General features: G+C 41.9%; 1 protein-coding gene across 1 annotated transcript in view; it reads right to left on the minus strand.

Annotated features, from left to right (window-relative positions):
- The window catches only part of FRS2 (fibroblast growth factor receptor substrate 2), a 75,081-nt gene extending 61,463 nt beyond the window's left edge, over positions 1-13,618 (minus strand). Inside the window, exon 1 of the mRNA XM_073620061.1 lies at positions 13,453-13,618. The gene's annotated coding sequence lies outside the window, so the exon portion shown is untranslated. The remainder of the gene's footprint in view (positions 1-13,452) is intronic.
- Between the last annotated feature and the right edge of the window lie 7,526 nt (positions 13,619-21,144).

A 21,144-nucleotide genomic window follows, 5' to 3' on the forward strand; every position in this document is an offset into this window, starting at 1 on the left:
ATACCATGTTTCCCCAAAAATAAGCCCGGGTCTTATATTATTTTGGCAACAAGAGACACAGTAGGGCTTATTTTTGGGGTAGGTCTTATTGTGCCATGTGCAGTCTTCCCCCACCCCCCCTCCCTCCCTGTCAGGAATCCCCAGTGGAACTGAGTAAAAGTGCTTGTAAAAAGCTAGAATCCACTCTGTTACAGCATTATATAATGTAAACAGCTAAAGTATTTGTAGATGCTGACTAACATTTGTGTTTCTAGGCTGAAGCTTCTCTTTAAGCATGACCATGTGAATAAGGCCTAAATGTGTATGTGCAAACGCACACTGAATGTAGGGACTGCAGTGCAAACTAGCCCCTAAATATTTTTGGTGCGGTTACATGCACTTGAATTTAGGGCTGCAACTAACGATTATTTTCATAATCGATTAGTTGGCCGATTGTTTCGATTAATCGGTTATTAACCTTAAAAAAAAAAAAAGTGTGGTGTATAATTTAGTTAAATATGTAAAGTTTAAAAAAAAGGCAATTTATTTTTAAATATCTCTATGCAGTGGTAAATATAAATAACCAACTATATGGTTAGGGAGCAAAATATTGAATCCACTCTGAGAATAACAGACAGAAGAGATATACTGTATATACTATTAGAGGAGATATATACTGTCTATACTATTAGAGGAGATATATACTGTCTATACTATTAGAGGAGATATATACTGTCTATACTATTAGAGGAGATATATACTGTCTATACTATTAGAGGAGATATACTGTATATACTATTAGAGGAGATATACTGTATATACTATTAGAGGAGATATACTGTATATACTATTAAAGAGTGAATCTGGTAAATATCATCAGACTCGGAGATCAAATTTTTTTTTTTAATTAAAAAAACAAACAATATCTTCCTTCAAACATAAAGGCATTTTAAGAACGTTCGTTCGATTTTCTAATCGTTAGTGGGCTTAAATTGATGTTCATTTTCAACCACAGTGATGGGAAAATTTGGAAATAGAAAACTTCCTGGTGAAAGGAATTTTCAGACAGTGGATGTGGTTTTCGTTCAGAAATTACATTCATTTTAAAAACGGAATGTTAAAAACAAGTGAAAATTTCAAACTACATTCTTTCATTCAGCGAATGTACAAAGATTTTTCTTCTGAATATTCTTGTCTGAAATTTGATGCATGTGGCCAGCATAAAGCTCGGTGCACACCTATGCAGTTTGCTTTTGATCTGCTTCTGCAGTGCTTTTTGCGCATGTGATTTTGCTGCAATTTGCTTTTTTTGCATTTTTTTCGGCCAATTTGTTGTTGGGCAGATTTAAAAACACAAATTGCTGCAAAAACACATTACATGCTTTTCTGCAGCTTCTCCATTGAAGTATATTGAACCAAAAAAGCACCGTTTTGTGTTTAAAAAAAAAAAAAGTCCCTGACCCTTTCCAAATACGCAGCGGCTGAAAAAAGCATGGATGTGAACGTGTCCCATAGGAAACCATGTAAATGAACTGTAGTGCGTTTCTGCAAAAAACACATAGACGTGAACCAGGTCTAAGACGTTTAGTAACATAATGGGGTTAAAAAAAATAAAATTACCCCTTTATAGTACAAAAAAAGCAGATCGCTACTGTAAGGGGTTAATTTTTTACTGTAGAACTGTGAAAGTAATATTTACAGTAGCCATTTGTTGCTCTTTTTGTACTATAAAGTGCTCATTTTAGTTTTTTTTAACCCCATTATGTTACTGGACGATTAATCGATTATGAAAATAGTAATCGATTAATTTCATAATCGATTAGTTGTCGATTAATCGATTAGTTGTTTCAGCCCTACTTGAATTCATGCATGATGCGCTGTATATCATCTCACAAAAGATTAGAACAGGGTCACTCATAATTATAGCAGATTCCAACAAAACATTTTGCAGGCAATTTCACGTGAACTTAATCTTGTCTCGAATGCACAACCATGCACCTTTTAATTCACATAAGTTTAAGAAAAAAAATTGTCTGGGCAAATCCTCAACCTTGACTGTTTTATTTCCTCAAGTGTTTGTATATTAGAAAAGCACAGAAAGCTCAACAGAAATAAGTCTTACTTAAACCAGTGGTCATCAACCCTGTCCTCAGGGCCCACCAAAAGGCCAGGATTGCAAGATAACTGAAATACTGTATTTATTGGCGTATAACTCACTTTTTCACCATGAAAATCGGGTGCAAATAGTGCGTGCGTGTTATACACCAATACTTCAGTTTTAGCTGCCTCGGAGGGGACAGGGAGGGGGGACAGGACGAGCACCATCAGATTACATAAAGTGAGAATCTCCTATTTACTTGGTGGCCTCTGTAATAGGAAGTTCCGTCTCCTGGACCTCCATTGGACCACTGTTCTGTCTATCATAGGAGATTCTGTATGTAATCTGTCGGCGCTCGTCCCGCCCCCCTCCCTGTCCCCTTTGGGCTGCAGATGGGCATCGATCAGGCTGCATTGATGGCAATGGTGAGGCTGCATTGATGTGGAATGATGAGGCTGCACTGACGGCACTTGTGATGCTGCAGATGGGCATTGATCAGGCTGCATTGATGGCAATGGTGAGGCTGCAGATGGACACTGACCCTTATTTTGCTTCAAAGATCCTTATTTAAAATTTAAGTTTTTTTTCCCTGAAACTTCCCTCTTAAAATGAATGTGCGTGTTATACGACGATAAATACGGTAATCACAGGTGATATCATTTGCTGCTCAGTGATTGCAGTATTCTAGTCTGCATCTCCCCAAGGTAATTCATAAAACCTGGCCTGTTAGTGGGCCTGAGGACAGGAGTTGATGACCACTGACTTAAACATTTACATGCAGATTGCACATGAATTGGTTTTCATTGTTGTAATGTTGTTATATACATTTATGTCCACCCTGCAGTTTGCACAACCTTTTACATAATGTGAAAATTTTGAATAAAAGAGATGAACATTTTTCTGATGCAAGCAAAACAAATTTGAAAATGGCCCTATAATGATTTGGAGCCCCCTGAATATTCTAAGTGATCTTCACCAGTGTGTGAATTTTGAACAGTGCAGGAAGCTTATGAAGTCTGGTGCCATGTTAATATGGGTCTGTGTCCAAAGTACTTTTCATTGCAACTATCATTTCATGCTCTGTCCCATTCACCTCAATGAACCGATATGACCTAGAGCGGCAACTAGGGTCTGCCAAATCTTATATTGAATGTTGTAGATAAATGACATGCAAATTCCTACATTTGTATGATTGATCATATTTGCAGCAAATAGAAATAAATGCAAACGCATCTTTAGAGGATCCCTGAAAACCCTTCTCTTTAAATAAGCCTATCCTACTAAGACTGTTTTACTTCCTCCATCAGCTCATCCCCCCACAGCTATTACCTTTTGTATCAATTGACCCTTCCTTTTTAGATTGTAAGCTCCACTGAGCAGGGCCCTCTGATTCCAATTGTACCAAATTGTAATGTAAGTAATGTCTGCCTTTATTTTGTTAAGCCCTGCGCAAACTGTTGGCGCTATATAAAACCTGTATTATAATAATAACAGCTGAAGCAGATCAAATAAACGCATGTGCATCCATTAGACTGAAGAGCTAAACATACCAGAAATAATAATTTATTGCCAATTTGCCAACATGCGACTTGAAAATCTGGACAACCGCAGCATTCTTGAAGTATAGCATTCTCAAAGACAGCTCAGTTTTTTCTTTAAGGGCTGAGTACATACCTTGGCGATTGGGTGAACTACTGTAATGCACTTTACATGTGTTAATGCATTGAGGTGCCCTTCATTTTGAATGGCATCTCAATATGCTAAAGTAACACAGCTCCAACTGCAGCACAGCAATACACTATACCACACGCTAATGTGCACTGTGATGTGCTGCACATACTTTTTTTTGTACGGTGCCCAATGCGTTAGCAGCTTATTCCAAATGAATAGGCCATCTTAACCCCAAGCATATTAACCACTTACCAACCCGGCCAATTCTGACACTTTGCTCCTACATGTAAAAATCATCTTTTTTTGCTAGAAAATTACACAGAACCCCCAAACATTATATATGTGTTTTTTTTAGCGGAGACCCTAGAGAATATAATGGCAGTCATTGCAACTTTTTATCTCGTACGGTATTTGCGCAGCAATTTTTCAAACGCCTTTTTTTTTGGAAAAAACAGTTTCACGCTTTAAAAAAAAACAGTAAAGTTTACCCAATTTTTTAGCATAATGTGAAATATGAAGTTGCACCAAGTAAATAGAAACCTAATATGTCACACTTCAAAATTGCACACGCTCGTGGAATGGCGCCAAACTTCGGTACTTAAAAATCCCCATAGGCGATGCTTTAAAAATTTTTTACTGGTTACATGTTTTGAGTTACAGAGGAGGTCTAGGGCTAGAATTATTGCTCTCGCTCTTCGCGGCGACACCTCACATGTGTAGTTTCAACACAGTTTTCATATGTATGTGGGCGGGACTTACGTAAGCATTCGCTCCTGCATGCGAGCACACGGGGACAGGGGCACTTTAAACTTTTTTTTGTTATTGTTAATTTTACTTAAATTTTAATTTGACACTTTAAAAAAAAAAAAATTTTTTTTGATCACTTTTATTCCTATTACAAGGAATGTAAACAACTCTTGTAATAGGAATATGGCATTATCGGACCTCTTTACAGTGAGATATGAGGTCAATAAGACCCCACATCTCACCTCTAGGCTGGGAAGCCTAAAATAATTTAAAATATAAAACAATTACGGCTTCCCATCCGAGGCGGCCCAGTTTTTTTGAATGCAGAGGCCAGGGGTGACGTCATAACATCGTGCCCGCATTCCGACGATCATAGAGACTCCGGCGACCATCTGGTCCGCCGGAAATCTATATGGTGGACATCCGGGGCCAGCGGATCCATTCTCAGACTCACCAATCTTATCAGTGAGTCGGTAGAAGCACCGGAGGGCGGTGAGGGCGACGTCCCCTCTCGTTGCCCATAAGAACGATCAAGCAGCTGACCCGCCGCTATGATCGTTCTTATGATGTAGGGAATCGCCGGCTGAAAACGGCAATATCTGAATGATACCTCTAGCTGCAGGCATCATTCAGATATACCCCTACAAACCCAGGACGTCCCACGGTCGGCAAGTGGTTAACGCATGACAACACATTAATGCACATGTGTCAATGCAATCCACAGCAACAGAGAAGTGTGACTGGGCCCCAAGTGAGGACTGGACTTTGGTTTTATTCCTTTGATTCGCTTATGTGGAACAAGCATGTAGATCAATCGACAAGAGTGAGATCAAAACTGCCGATCTCCAAACTTGTTTCAGGTCAGGAAAGACGGAGAAACACAGGGGTTTATTTACTAAAACTGGAGAGTGCAATATCTGGTGCAGCTCCGCATAGAAACCAATCGGCTTCCAGGTTTTTTTTTTTTTGTCAAAGCTTAACTGAACAAGCTGAAGTTAGAAGCCGATTGGCTACCATGCACAGCTGCATCAGAGTTTGCACTCTCCAGTTTTAGTAAATCAACCCCATTGTCTACAGTTTTAGGACTCAGTGTACTAGAAAGGGGTCTTTGTTAGGGACACAGACAGCAATGAAACCTAGTAATAATAAATGGCCAGCACTCCAGACAATACGATATCAATATTTACTGAAGATATGTGTTAAGGCTGGTACACAATGGCCGAATAGCAGCCAGTATGGGCTGGTTCAACAGAAACTAGCTGACATACAGCTAGTGTGTACAGCAACCTGTCTGGTTTCTGTCAAACGGGCATGCTGGAAAACCAACAGCTGATCCGCAACAGAACAGCGCTGGCAGCCAATGGCTGTGAGCGCTGACCGATGTGTTATGGTTGGGGGGGGGGGGGGGGGGGGTGTTATCCCCAGAACAAAATAGCTCAGCAGGGAGATCTCTGTACTAGCATTGCATAGTTAGTTCAGTGAGCTCCTCTGTTTCTTTTCATTCAGCCAGCTGGGTTGAACGGAAATAAAAACTGCCCGTGTGTACCAGGCATTAGACACACCATGCATCACTGTTGTCCAACAGCGCTATTACCTGGAATCTTAGCCATCTTCTGCCAATTGGTATACCTGGCATCTCTGCAGGCCATGCACCCATAAACAGGAAGCGTATGAAGGACCAGAGCAGAACAGGCTGATAAATTTAAGCAATAAAAACCTGACGGAGGACCAAGTACACACACACACAGTCTTGCTGGATTGAATTCCCAGTTTACCACAGCTCCTCCGCCCCCCGCCCCTCCTTTTACATAAGATAATATATTACAGCTAATCACCTACTTTATACTAAAGAAAAATATCTTGAATAAGCACAGTACACGTCCCAAAACATCATGCCTTATTGCAGAAAGCAAGCATTAGGGTAACCTCTATATGCAGTTGAAAACAGATACATCAAGACCCAATTACGGTACTTTGCATGACATGATTCACAGAACTCGAGACCAAGCGACACTCGACACTCAAATGTATATTGCAGATGATGAAAACACAACGTTTCAATATCTGTATGCTATCAAACTTTTCATAATGAATATGAGCTCTGTACTATGTACCTGTTTTTTCTGAAACCTTCTCAATAAACATTTATGGAAATTAAAATCCTGACCTACCATGTTGTTCCTGGTTTATCCAAACCCACATTTTGGCAGCAGTTGGGCTTTAAGCCCCCGTTCATACTGGTGCAACTGGTAATGCGATTTGACAGTTCCAAATTACACAGCAAAGTCGCACCCCATTGCCAGCAATTGAACCGTTCATATTGTTGCAACTCATGAAAAAGGTTCCTGCACTACATTTTACCAATTTTATTGTGACTTGCATAGACTTCTATTAAATGAAGTTGAAAGCCAAAATGGAATCGGCAGTACAAAGCGCACTGATGTGCGGCTTTAAAATAGCGCTCAAGTAGCGCGATTTCAAAGCCGCACTGGTGTAAACTAGGGCTAGAGAGGCTAAAATGCGGAAACATTTTACATTTTCGTATTGAGTAGAGGAGGGTTACAACCGCTGTTTGTTTTCTTACCATCTGATACTTTTTCCCCTTCCTGTCCACTCAACAGGAAGTAAGAGATTATAATTTCAAATTTGGGGGAAGTCACCTTTTAGTTGTTATGGGAACAAGTGTCCCCAGTGGATTTTCCCCCTATTCCTGTTCTGGTGGAAACTCAAAATTTTGGATTTCCACTCACTTTCATCTCTGGTGACCTCAGTGATCTGGTCAACTAGAGAGTTCATAATGTGGACACAGACGGCAATTAAATCCCGATAACCCCTCACCACTATCCAGATCTACAAATGTGGCTTTTAGCCTAGGTTCACATTGATGCGATTTGACATGTCAAAACGCATGCCAAATCGGCGACTATTGCCAACAATGGTACAGTTCAAATCGGTGTGATGCCGCACCGATTCCCAAAAGTAGTTTCTGTACAACTTCTGGCGACTTTAGGGTGCGATTTGTATTGACATCTGTGCAGGAACCCACACAGATGTCTCTGAAATCGCCCCGGAAGTTGGACTGACATGCGGGAATGAAATTGTGCGGGTTCAGCTGAACTCATACGATTTAAATCCCCCATCAGTGTGAACCTGGGCTTAGTTATACTTTAAACTCGGTTCACACTGCTGCGATGCAAGAACACGTGCAAATCCAGTGCAGGTTCCTGCATCGCATACCCTCAGATTGGTTTGCATAGCGCAGTGCGAACTGTAAATACGGACAGGTATCGGATCACATGGGTGTGAACGATCCGATTCTGGTGTGGACTAAAAAAGGGTTCTGCACGACTTTGGCCTGAATGCAATGCAAATTCAGCCATACAAACTGTATGGCTAAATTTGCTTCACACAGACGTTGCATGTAATTTGCACAGCAAATGCGAATCACATGCGATGTCTGACATCGCAGTAGTGGGAAACCAGGCTTAAAGTCAAAATATTTGTTGTCCACTGTCCTACTCTCCACCCCTTGCTATTCAAAAAGAGCAACATGTTTTGCAACAGCTTCCACCATCTTCTAGCAGTCCAATCCTACATCATGGTGGGGAGTGAGCTCTATGTGAGACAAATGCACTGACTGGCTGTCTCTGTATAACACAGATCCAACTCCTCACTGCAGTCCACCTTAGAAACCAGGGATGAGTGAATTAGCCCGACTTCAGTCCATAAATAGTTTAGTGAATCACACCTGTAGTTTGCACAATTTGCAGTAAACCCTAATAGTCTATTGGAGCGGTGAATCTTGTTAATTTCGGCAACTTTTAGGGCTAATAAGCAAGCTATTGTCAAACAAAAAAAAAGGTATGGGAAGTCAGGCACTGCTACAGACGACATGTACCAATGCCAAATAAAAAGCACAGCATCCCTGCCTATACAGATTTGTCTACTCTTCCTAGAAACATCACACACTAACAACATGGCTGTTGTAAGTGCACCTTTTGGCCTAGCTTACACTTGCTTCAAACACGCTTTGTTAAAGCTCTCTGAATGCCAGTCAAAGCTCCTGTCACTAAATAAAATAGTTAGCTTACAGTCCCGTTCACACCTGCTTTTGCTTGGTGCTTCGATGAGGCTTCGGCGGGGCGTTGGTGGAGTTTCCGTGGGGCTTCAAGCGAGCTTTGCCACAGACGTCTACGGAGGCTTTGAAGACACTTTGAAGCACAACTGAAGCTACATGGGGTATAATTTTTGAAGCGAAGCCAAAGCAATGCAAAAGCAGGTGTAAATAGGACTGAAAGCTAACCATTTCATTTAGTGACAGGAGCTTTGACTAGCATTCAGAGATCTTTAACAAAGCCTGTCCGAAGCCTTGTTGAAGCCAAAGCAAGTGGAAATGAGCCCTTTAAAATTTATTACGGGCATATGCGTATTTTTCTGCATGGAACTTAAGTTTATGCTGGCTGAGCTAGCAGAAGATCCTGCATAAAATAATTTTTTCATTCCAATAAATGACTACATATGTACGGGTTTATGCGCGTAGACACAGCTGTGTCTACGGGCTCATTGATTACTATACTGCTGTTTAAATGCACATAAAATTATACAATATGCGCATCTAAATGCAGTGGTTATTTTTGCCGGTGTGAATGAGCCCTTATAGCGAGGGGGCTGGGTTATCCATTGCCTCAGATTATTGGCTATGGTGACCCCGCAGGCCAGAAGCCGGATATACACTAAATGATATGATGTTCCTTATTTGTGGCAGCAAGCCTCAAAAGTTTGCAGTCAAAAGCTCACGATTCATAAATCGCAGCTTACCATAGGGTTGGCCTAAATTCACACCCTATGGCCCGTACACACAAAGCGAAAATCGGACAAAAATTACCGCTTTCGAAGTGATTGCACGTTAATCGATTATTGGAAGTACATAGCTTTCAACGCTGCGCAAACTGCTGGCGCTATATAAAACCTGAATAATAATAATAATAATAGATATCCTTTTAATGTAGAAAATACCAAAATATGGACCAGAAATGTAGGCTTATGTGTTTTATTGTTGAAAAACAGACAAAGCTCTCCCACAGTACATGTCAGATAGACCACCTGCCATACAGCTAGGAATCAGGACTGGACTTCTCCTGAACCCTGCGTCATGTGATTAGGAAATGTCATATCTTTAGGAAAATTATGTGCAACACTGTGCTGCAAAACACAGAAGAAGCCGAGTCCCACAGGGTGCCTGTCTGACAAGTAGATCAGAATCATGTGCAAGACATCCCAGATGCCAGGGGACTTCTATCGGCTCTGCTATAAAATACACATAACCAGTGTCATTAACATAATCACATAAATTATGTAACGAGGAAAATTATTTGGAAAGTCTTGCAGCAACCTTCATCTATAAAACCCACAACTTAGGCTTCATGTACACAGGACTTTTTACAACCTCTCCTGAACAATTTAACTTGATAGATAGTAACCCACGTTCAATACGTCAGTTTTGCCGCATTTACATGCCGTGTTTGCGTTTAGAAGCGTTTACAAGCTGTTACAGGCATTTGGTGATTCAAATGCATCTGAACATCTGTCTGAACCTATTTTTTGCTTTCCAAAAAAAAGCTTCTAAACTCAACTGACTAGAAACAACTATAAAGGACCCTGTGCACATGTACTAATAAGATAACAGAGGAGAGTTCAGGAGCAGTTGAAAAAAAAAAACAAAAAAAAAAAAAACGCCCAACTGCTCCTAAACGTCCTTTAGGGCCCTTTCACACTGGGGCGGGGGGCGTCGGCGGTAAAGCACCGCTATTGTAAGCACCAAGCACCACTTGGTGCTAGGAACCCCAAATTTGGTGTGCAAACACAGTGGAACTAACACTACAACATATCCAAAGTTGGGGTACCTAGCACCAAGTGGCCCCGAGATATGGAGCCCCAAATTTGGGTCGCAAAATGTCAGTCTCTGCTGCAGAAAAGTGCTTGACATTTTGTGACCCGAATTTGGGTCCTAGTAATTCTTTGCTGCGGTTTACCATCATATTTCTGTGTTTTCTGGTCCAAAAAATAGGGTTCCTTTAAAAACACTTATAAACGCAAACGCGGCACCGGCGTTTAGCGTCTGAAACGTGGAAAACGTTTGCGTCTGAACCCATTTTTTTTTTTCTTCTGGAAAAACGAGGTTAAAACACAACTGCCTAAAAACGCCAAAAACGAGACTGTGTACATGGACACATAGGATAACATTGAATGAGTTCAGGGGCAGTTGAAAAAAAGTGTCCAACTGCCTCTGAACGCAAGTTTAACAGCGTCTCGTGTGCATGAGGCCTATGACGTTGTAAACGTAATGTGCTCATCAGGATCATGTCACTGGAAGTTGCGACATCCAATGCCATGTCACTAGAAGTGACGTGCCGCTGGCTATCCAGAGAATGAATGCATCTTTGGTCTCCAGAATGACAAGTTTTGAGGCTTGCCCTCTTTTTTCAAGTCATACGAAGTTCTTATCACACATTGAGCCCTTGGATGGGGATATGCCTATAGCTCATGTTATGTTTTAAAGTTTTTAGTGGACAATTTTTAGACATATGACTGCTTTGTAGTGACATGATTGGTTTTGGACAATAGGGCTATATATTTATATAATTGATGTGTCAACCCAGACCCTAACACACAATTCTATTGATACCAATTCATGCCATTTGATGAGAATTTCAACAGTCCATATGGGGCCAGTTGATGAAGCACATCCACATTTGGAACTTCTCATTATTTCTTCCCAGGGACTCTGCGATTTGTAATTGGTAATAGTTTGTTTTGTTTATACCTTACTTGGTTAACATACAGCAGCAAGAGCATGGGACTTCTTGTATAACCTCTACATTATGACATTTGTAAAGCACATTAACCCTTGGTTCTATCAGTGAACAAGAATTTTGTTTCTTCATGCCAGACTTTTTTTTTTTTTTTTTTTTTAACCTAGCCCAACAACCTCCCAAGAACCATAAACTAATCAACATAGGACCACCAACCCAGATGCTCATACACCTTTTCCAGTGTTTACCCTCCATGGCTTAAAATCTTTGCTGGCAGTGCCTTTGCGGTGTATCCCCACAGATTTGAATGGACCCCCTACACTAGAGATACTATAGGTACAGGCCCCAAGTCCAGTGGAAGTCCCTGTGGAGGCACAACCAGCGTTGGAAATGTGCAGGAGAGCATCTAGTTGTGGGAGTTCTCGGTTAGTGGGCTAAAGAAGGAGAGGGTGGAGACTAATAGGTTCTTGTTTAAAAGTGAACAAGTCCTCAAAATTCAGCCATGCCACTGCCAACATTCACATGAATGAACTTGTTTGCTATCCTATCATGCAAGGTTTGCACGGAGTAGGTTAACCTGGCCATACACTATTCCACTGGTCTCCAAACTGTGGCTGGCGGGGGGGGGGGGGGGGGGGGGACTATTTATTCTACTAACACCAATGAAGGGGCACAATTCTTCCCTATGACTCCAACAATGGCACGCAATTTCTACCAATGACGGTGCACTGTTTACTCCCACTGACATTTTCTACTCACACTGGCCACCTGAAAGACACCTTTGTTTGGAAAGTTTGGAGACCCCTGCACTATACAATATTTTATATTTTCCAAAACGACATTGTCTGAGGACAAACCCAAGCATTCATTAAAATATTACCAATCAGGGCCCTGCACTACATAGTGGATCTAAAGGAGATTGTACAATGTACGGTCAGCCTTAAAGCAGTAGGAAACTCTCTAAAAAATACCCTATTTAAAACAACATTCTAATGTAAATATCGATTTTCAATCAAATGGGCACTAAGAGTATGTCCAAAAATCGTTCTGTTTTTTTTTTTCTTTTATATTATAAACGCCATAGGTACTGTGGTCTTCCGGGTTCTACATTCTATTTTACTTCCTTCCACAGCTAGTATTGTCCCTAATCCCATGCATGCGCAGCAATAGCGCTATCCAAGGTGTACACGATCTTCACATTGCAGAAGTACAATCAAATCTTGCATGATGTCGGGGGGCTGACGCCTGAAATGGCACAGACCCTGCATTTTTCCGGCAGGGTCTCTAACGGAAAAATAGGAAATAAGGTGCACATGCGGATGACGTCAGAAGTGAAAAATATCCAGGAAAGGCAAGCACGTAAGGAGACTTTCACATAGCGCAACTCGTTTTAAAGCCTGCCATTTACATAAAAGTCATTGGAATGGGTATACAACCACTTTAAATTGAAGCCTCAAAGCCCCCTTACAAGAGGCTTTCCATTCAGCAAGGGGGAAAGGTGCAGGTTTGGGAAGGAAAGCGGTTAACACTCTTGGAAGTGTTGGGGTGACTTAAAAACAAAAAAGGACAGTGATACATAACAGAGGGAGCTACACTAAGTGCTACATGCGTACTGCGGTGACACGGGCTCTTTACCAGGGAAGCAGATGACCGCTGTTTGTATAATGTATATAGTATCGTCAGTCTTCTAGGTGCCAGGCACACCAGTATCACTCCTATTGAAGTGAATGGGCCTAGTATGGTGGCACTCATCTGCAGGCCCTGACCTAGTAAACATTGCACAGCCGTGATATCATGGAGAGGAAGCAGATCCCTAACGGCTACTAGATAAAGCAAAGCTGGAAATCCCATGTAAACACTTCCAACGTACATTGGGGTCGTACTTCATACACACAACAAAAAGTTCACAACAACCTGGAAGAGACGAAGCCCCCTCTATATATATATATATATATATATATATACACACACACACACACACACAACGGGGTAATAGGGGGGACACTTCACAGGCCTCACCGCTCTGCCCATCCAACAGACTACACAACGGGGGCAGCCATGTTCCCCGCCACAGCTCAGCCCTAGGCTGCTGCGGAGATAAAAGTATCCGCGTGCACTGCTACGCCTAAAACCTCGCCTTCTTACCGTCGTCCGGTCATTTAGGACTCTCCATCAGGAACCCGGGAGGCTCCACTCCCGGCTGTAACTTTCTCCCCGGGCTCCAGGCCGCCAGCTGGGCCGACGCTGCTCGCTCTGCGCAGATTCCACAGGCTACTACTTCCGGGTCACACGAGAACCGGCGCGGGAGCGCGCTCTATCCAGCGGTGGGTGGGTGGTGCACGAGCGCTTCGCCTCATTCCTTCTTGACGTCACCGGCTGGAACGCGCGGCGGGGAGGGGGGGGTGTTCCCTGTAGAATGCAGGGCAATGGGCATAGCTGAGCTTCCTCAGGCTCCAGATCCTTCTTGTCTCTCTTTTTAGTCTGATACATATATCTCTAAATACATGGACCAGTTAAACCCAATACGTGTTTTACTGCTCTAATGGCGCGTACACACGAGCGGAATTTCCGTAAGAAAAAAACTTGGATGTTTTTTCCGACGGAATTCCGCTCAAGCTTACCTTGCATACACACGGTCACACAAAAGTTCTCTGAACTTTCGACCGTCAAGAAGGCGGTGACGTACAACACTACGACGAGCCGAGAAAATGAAGTTCAATGCTTCCGAGCATGAGTCCAATTGTTTCCGAGCAAGCGTGATTTTGCGTGTCCGAATTGTATACAGACGATCGCATTTTTGGATAGGAACTTTCCCAGACCGAAAAATAGAGAACCTGCTCTCAATCTTTTGCTGGCTGGAATTCCGCTAGCAAAAGTCCGATGGAGCATACACACGGTCGCATGTTCCGACAAAAAGCTCTCATTGGAGTTTTCCTGGCGCCTTTTCTGATTGTGTGTACGCGGAATTAGACTTTTATCCAACCTATGAATGGTTTTGTTGATTATTTGGAACGGACACATTAACCACTTAAGGACCGGAAGGATTTACCCCCTTCCTGACCAGAGCACTTTTTGCGATTCGGTACTGCGTCGCTTTAACTGACAATTGCACGGTCGTGCAACGTTGTACCCAAACAAAATTGACGTCCTTTTTTTTCCCACAAATGGCACTTTTTTTGGCTGATATTTGATCACCTCTGCAGTTTTTATTTTATTTTTTGTTCAATAAACAAAAAAAGAGCGACAATTTTGAAAAAAAAAAAGCAATATTTTTTACTTTTTGCTATAATAAATATCCCCAAAAAAATATATAAAAAAAATGTCTTTCTCAGTTTAGGCCGATATGTATTCTTCTACATATTTTTGGTAACAAAATCGCAATAAGTGTATAATGATTGGTTTGTGCAAAAGTTATAACGTCTACAAACTAGGGGATAGGTTTATGGTATTTTTATTATTATTATTTTTTTTTTTTTTACTAGTGATGAGCGATTTTTAGCAGGACTGCGACATTGTGGTGGATAGATCAGCTTAAAGAGGAAGTAAATTTCCTCTGCTGACATTTACCAATAGGTAAGCCTATAATAAGGCTTACCTATAGTTAGTGAAAATATCTCCTAAACGTGCACCATTTAGGAGATATTTACATTAAATGCAGCCAGTGAAATCACTAGCGCATATGCTCTGAAGGAACGGCCATGGGTGCGTCCCTTCCAACCCCCATGCCGTGAACGGCAGCTGGTTCAGCCACTCACAGCGCTGGAGCCCACGAACCCGGAAGTAACTCCGGGAAAGATGTCAGCCGTCTCAGCGTTTTTTTTTCATAATGAGCCAGCATGCAATGCATACTAGCTCATTATGCCTTTGTCTTGCATTTTTTTTTTTCAGAGTTTACAACCTCCACTTGCCAACCAGCCTCGGTCATTATCGCCGTAGCTGTACATCGGTCCCTTTAACAGCTATAGCAGGCGCATGCGCGCCACTGCACGGTGGGAGAGCTGATGCGCATGGCCGGCGGCCGTGATGTCCGCTGGCCGCCTGCAATCACTCCTCAGAAAGCCAGAACATGGATCTGTCAATGTAAACAAACAGATCCCCGTTCTGACAGGGACGTAGAGAGAGATCTGCTGTTCCTAGTGATCAGGAACAGCGATCTCCCTCTACTCTCAGTCAGTCCCATCCCCCCACAGTTAGAAACACCCCCCTAGGGAACACTCAACCCCTTCCCTGCCAGTGATATTTATACAGTAATCAGTGGCTGTTTTTAGCTCTGATCGCTGTATAAATGTCAATGGTTCCAAAAAAGTGTCCGATCCGTCCGCTGTAATGTCACAGTCCCGCTAAAAATCGCAGATCACCGCCATTACTTGTAAATAAATAATAAAAATGCCATAAATCTATCCCGTTTTTTGTAGACGCTATGACTTTTGCGCAAACCAATCAATATACGCTTATTGGGATTTTTTTTACCAAAAATATGTAGAAGAATACATATTGGCCTAAACTGATGAAGAAATTCGTTTTTTTTGTTTTCTTTTTGTATATTTATTATAGCAAAAAGTAAAAAATATTGTTTTTCTTTTTCAAAATTGTCGCTCTTTTTTTGTTTATAGCGCAAAAAATAAAAACCACAGAGTTGATCAAATACCACCAAAAGAAAGTGCTATTTGTGGGGAAAAAAGGACATAAATGTTGTTTGGGTACAGCATCGCACGACTGCGCAATTGTCAGGTAAAGCAATGCAGTGCCATATCGCAAAAAATGGCCTGGTCATTAAGGGGGCAAGTCCTTCCAGTCCTGAAGTGGTTAAATAGAGTCTAAGCCTATAGCTTACCCTATACACAGTCCACAATATTTGCAGCCATAAAATACTGTTTAGTTACTGTGCTATGAATGAGAGCCTCACAGATAGACATATACCTAAAAAACAATTTAATAGAAACTAAAACAATATACAGAGAGTTGACATTTAGTCAGAGTCTACCTTAAAGTGGAATGTCACCCAAAAGGGGACTTTCCACTTGTTTGTATCCTCCACTCTTTAATAACTGACACTTTTGGGGGGAGTGGGTACCTGGTTTTGACAAGCACCTACTCCAACTTCTGGTCGGATCGTCGAGCAGACGTTCGGTTCCCACCTCCTTCTCCATCTGGAACACATCACAGGTCCCAGAAGACTGTGGGACCATTCACAAAGTGCAGTGCAGTTTGCCCATTTGCAGTGGAAAACTGGCCGCAAAGCTGTTAGGCTTCACTACTGGTTACCCTTAGCCAAGATGCCGGCATCTGGACTGAAGCCAATTGAAGAAGCGTCTCAGGTGAGGACAGCTCTGGATCCCTGTACAGGTAAGTGTCCTTATGTAGTATTGGTAGCTGCTGACTACAAACAGTTGTACAAGAGTTTGGAGACGAGCTGGGTGCTGGAATGCATTTTCTGCCACTCGGTCCAGGGACACTGCCTGGATACGTGAAACGCCAGGACCATGCTCAAATTCTAGGACAGTCCTGTGGAATCAGACAGTTGGGGAGTATGTTTATGGTCCAAATAAACAGAGGACATGGCAGGTGTGTGTTTATATGCTTTGTGTTAAAGTATTTTCATTCTGTTCAAACCTGTGTTGTAGTATGGTGCACTGTAAGAAATCTTGTTTGCTGCATCTTTGTTGTGTTTTCCAGCAAAGCAAATGTCCATATGGATGAATGGTATTGCACAGGGTAAAAGTCATCTAAAACTCATCTGTCCTGCCGCCCACGCCACTGATCTTTGCTCTGTGCTAATGCTACAGAGGCTAAAAAAGCCTCTGTTGACACTCTTCCTGGTGTAACAGATGTCTGGTCTCTTGCGGTGGTTCTTCTCTTTGACATTTTAATAAGCGTTATAGTGCACATCCATGCATGCATTAACCATGCCTTGGAACTTTCTAAGCCTGTGGTTGGGGTAAGAGTAGGGGCTAAAAGCAGGGCATACTACGCTGAAATGGAAGCAGTGGTTTAATAGTGGTGCACATAGTATACCATAGACAAATGTAGCCCTAACAGTACTGTGGATTGATCTTAGCAGGCATGCAGGGGATTCAATTATTGTAATATGGTCCTCTAAACAAACAGATGACGACAATAAGGAGGCAAAAAAGGCATTCCTGACCATGCCTGAACAAGCAATTGTTAGAATGCAAGGGCAACAAATGGGCAATCATTTCAGTATTTGGGCAACTGTGAAAATATACAGGCAACAAATGAACAATTGTGACAACACGCAGGGGAAGAAAAACAATAACTGGAATATGAGAGCAAGTGGACAGTGGTGGCAATATGAGAGAAACAAACAGGTAATCATAACGTATTGCAACAAACAAGCAATTGTGTATATACACAGGCGACAAACAGGCAATATGTGGTCATGGAAAAAACAGCAACAATAATAGAGAATATCTTAAACTCATTCTGCCTCCCTCTTCCCTCCTTTATTCATCTGTAACTTCAGGCTTCTACATCTCTGCATGCAGGCATCCTTATCCCATGCTCGGGTGCCCCATGGAGACACAGACTGCCCATACTTGCCTGGGCAGTGTAAATGACCTCTAAGTATGCATGGGGCCATCTGCTCTATCCTCCTCCTAAGCCTTGAAACACCACTCTAGCTGACAGATGTAGTGCCATTCCTATCAGCCTTTTAGCAGCTGAGTTGATAGGAACTCCCAGATGCCCAGAGACCTGGCAAGCAAAGTGATTAGCTGGACTCTCCAGGCAAGATCTGGGGAGCAGATCTATAAATGGGCCTTATGTTTAGTACCCCGGAAGCATTTACCTTTCTTTCACTTCAACCATCAGCATAGCTCCCAACTGTCCCTGATCGCGAGGGACTGTCCCTGATTTGGATTAATGCCCCTCTGTCCCTCTTTCCCTCTCATTTGTCCCTCATTTTGGTCTGATCTATATAGTTGTATATAAAATGCACTTTTTATCTTTCAAAAAGTGTTTCCCAGTTCTAAACCTTTCATCCAATTTCTAAATTGCTGCACTTGTAAATTTTAAAAGCCAATATAAAGGAATAGTAATGGTAAAAAAGCCCCTGTAGATTTAATTAACCTTTTTTTTTTGGTTAATTCTCCTTTAAGGGGATGTGGCAGGGGGCGTGTCCTATGCCTACATCCATTTGCTAGTAGGTGTCGCTCTTTCCCATCTCAAAATGTTGGGAGGTGTGCATCAGAAGTGAAGAAAGACCAGGAGGTTGATTTACTAAAGGCAAATATACTGTGCACTAGAAGTGCACTGCAGGTGCAGTCGCTGTAGATCTGAGGGGAAGCTCTGAAATGAGGGGAAGCTCTGCTGATTTCTATCATCCAATCATATGCAAGCAAAAATGCAGTTTTTATGTTCCCCTCAGATCTAGAGTGACTGCACTTGCAGTGCACAGACCATTTACCTTTAGTATATCAACCCCCATGTGTATGTTTTGAGTTGCACTAATCAGAACTTACGTAGGGCTGAGGGCCAAGTCAAAGATTATTATGTGCATATGATATTATCTGTTACTTAAAGTAGAACTATAGGCAAAATGTTTATTTTCATTTTGGATAGAGCAAGAGAGGGTTATATCCCTTGTCAGATTTTTTTTTTCGTCATCTGCCCCAGATAGCAAACAATTGAGCTGCAATTTTAAAAATGACTTGCCAAGGTATTGCTAGACTTGCCAGGCTTCGTTGCATAATTGCAGCAAGTCCACATTGCATGACTCCAGATCAAATTTCTTTGCAAACATTCTGTAAGTCTGCTGCAAGTTCTGGTTCGGTTATGTTGTACAATAATCATCCCACCACAGGGGTCACTGTGACTTGCAGAGCTCTTGCTGTACACTCACCACTGCAACTTTGCTATTACTAGAGACTTGCTTTTGTGACTAGTTTTGTCAACTAGAAGTTGTGCTTCAAGTGCTCTGCAAGTGTACAACTTGCCAGTGAAAATGTGCAGTGAGTCAACAAGACTTACAATTCAACACTGCCACAAATTTGTGGCAAGTTATCCTTGCTGATAAAATCCATGCAAGTGATTCCGTGAGAGACCTCCTCCACTGATAGTACTAGCAGCTCCCCTCTCAGTGTGGACCCCTGAGACCAGGGTCACAAGCGTATTTCCCCAACAGGGTATCAATATCTGTAGATAACAAGGGGCGGTGCTGACATAAACAGAGCCCTCTTACCATGCTCCAATGGACTCCATGCAAACGGCAACATGTATCCGATTTCATATGTATAACATGAAATAAAAAATATATATTGCGCTCTCTACCATATAGAAATTTATTGAATAAAAAGATAATAGCACTTGCAAACAGGGCACTGAATCCCAGTGCTTGGTGTTCAAGCGTGTGTTTGCAGAAACAACAGTGGCCACGGGTGACGTCACACGATTTCCTTCAGTCTGCTGATGCCCCCTGGGATGTAACATGTACGGACGGAAGGAAATCGTGTGACGTCACCTGCGGCCACCGTTGTTTTATCAGCACAATTATGGACACATAATATTGGTGATTATTTTCTTGCATATGGACATTTTATTTATTTAGCGCTGCACTGTTTTTTATTGTTTTTATTGTTTTTTGCTTATCTGGGGTTTGATCTATTGACCCTTAGTGCATAGCAGCTGGAGTTGCATTTAGTGATTGTAATTGTGCTGATTGATTTTTATATAAAGTTATCCTTGCTATCTGGGGTGTTGCATAGCCAAACAGGAAGTGAGAGGAAATCCCTGCAAACTAAGGGAATTCCTTGAGGACCCCTGGGTCACCAGAAGTGTCCCCATTGGAAGATTTACCCTTTATTACTTTTCTGGAGTCAGCCCAAAATTATGTTTACTTTCACTTTGCATGATACTAGCAAACAGGACAAATAGAGAGGGTAAATCTCCCTAACAGGGCACAGACAGCAATAAAAATTAACAGGGGTTCTAATCCCTCTGCGCTCTATCCAAAACTAAAGAAAAAAAGGATTTGCATTTAGTTGTACTTTAAAATAAAACTACTACCATGTATAAAATGCAGGAACCCCTGATTAGCTGCCCAGTGCTCTGCTGCCTTAAGTGATTTAAATATGGGACTTTATCTCAAGACCACATAGGAGGCCCTCCATGTTAGTGCATCCCTTATAATCTTTTTCTGTGTACATTACCTGGAGCATGAGTTGCTGCACTGCTGGTTGGACCTTTAATAAAGTTAAATAAATATATGTACTATAATTTTCCCATGTAACTATTAACAAAGGTAAATTTTATTGCAGTCAAAACAAACACATCAGTTTACAATATATCATACATGCGAAAGAGAAGGAGCATTAATGTATTACAGTTACAGAAATTATCACATAGGTACTTGCATTACCAGTAGTTAATCATTTGAGAATAATGTAGCTGTTGAATTATTTGAGATCTTGTAGTGATTCATTATCAGGGAGAGAGCTCTCTCGCCCCAACCAATAACTTTCAAATGGGCATAATGATAACCGATCCCTAAAAGGGAAGGGGATTGGAGTATTAGAGGAGAATTGAGGATGGCCTAGGGGGGGGGGGGGGGGGGGGCCGACAGGATCAGATGGGGGGGGGGAGGACCAGGAGGGGAAGGGGGGGGGCAGAAACCCATCAGCATTCTTTGCAAATCAGTATGCAATAGATCTCTACCAGTGTGATCTACAGATCCAATCCTGGGCTAGGTGGAGAGACCTCCAGCGAGAGGGATCCCCAGGAGTCAATCCACGAAGACCATATTTTATAAAATTTAGATGGACAATTCCTGTTGATATATGTTATCTTATATAGTGGCAAGACAGCATTTAGGGTTTTCCT

This window comes from Aquarana catesbeiana, linkage group LG03, assembly GCF_042186555.1.
Source record: "Aquarana catesbeiana isolate 2022-GZ linkage group LG03, ASM4218655v1, whole genome shotgun sequence".
In the NCBI taxonomy this organism is placed as follows: Eukaryota; Metazoa; Chordata; class Amphibia; order Anura; family Ranidae; genus Aquarana; species Aquarana catesbeiana.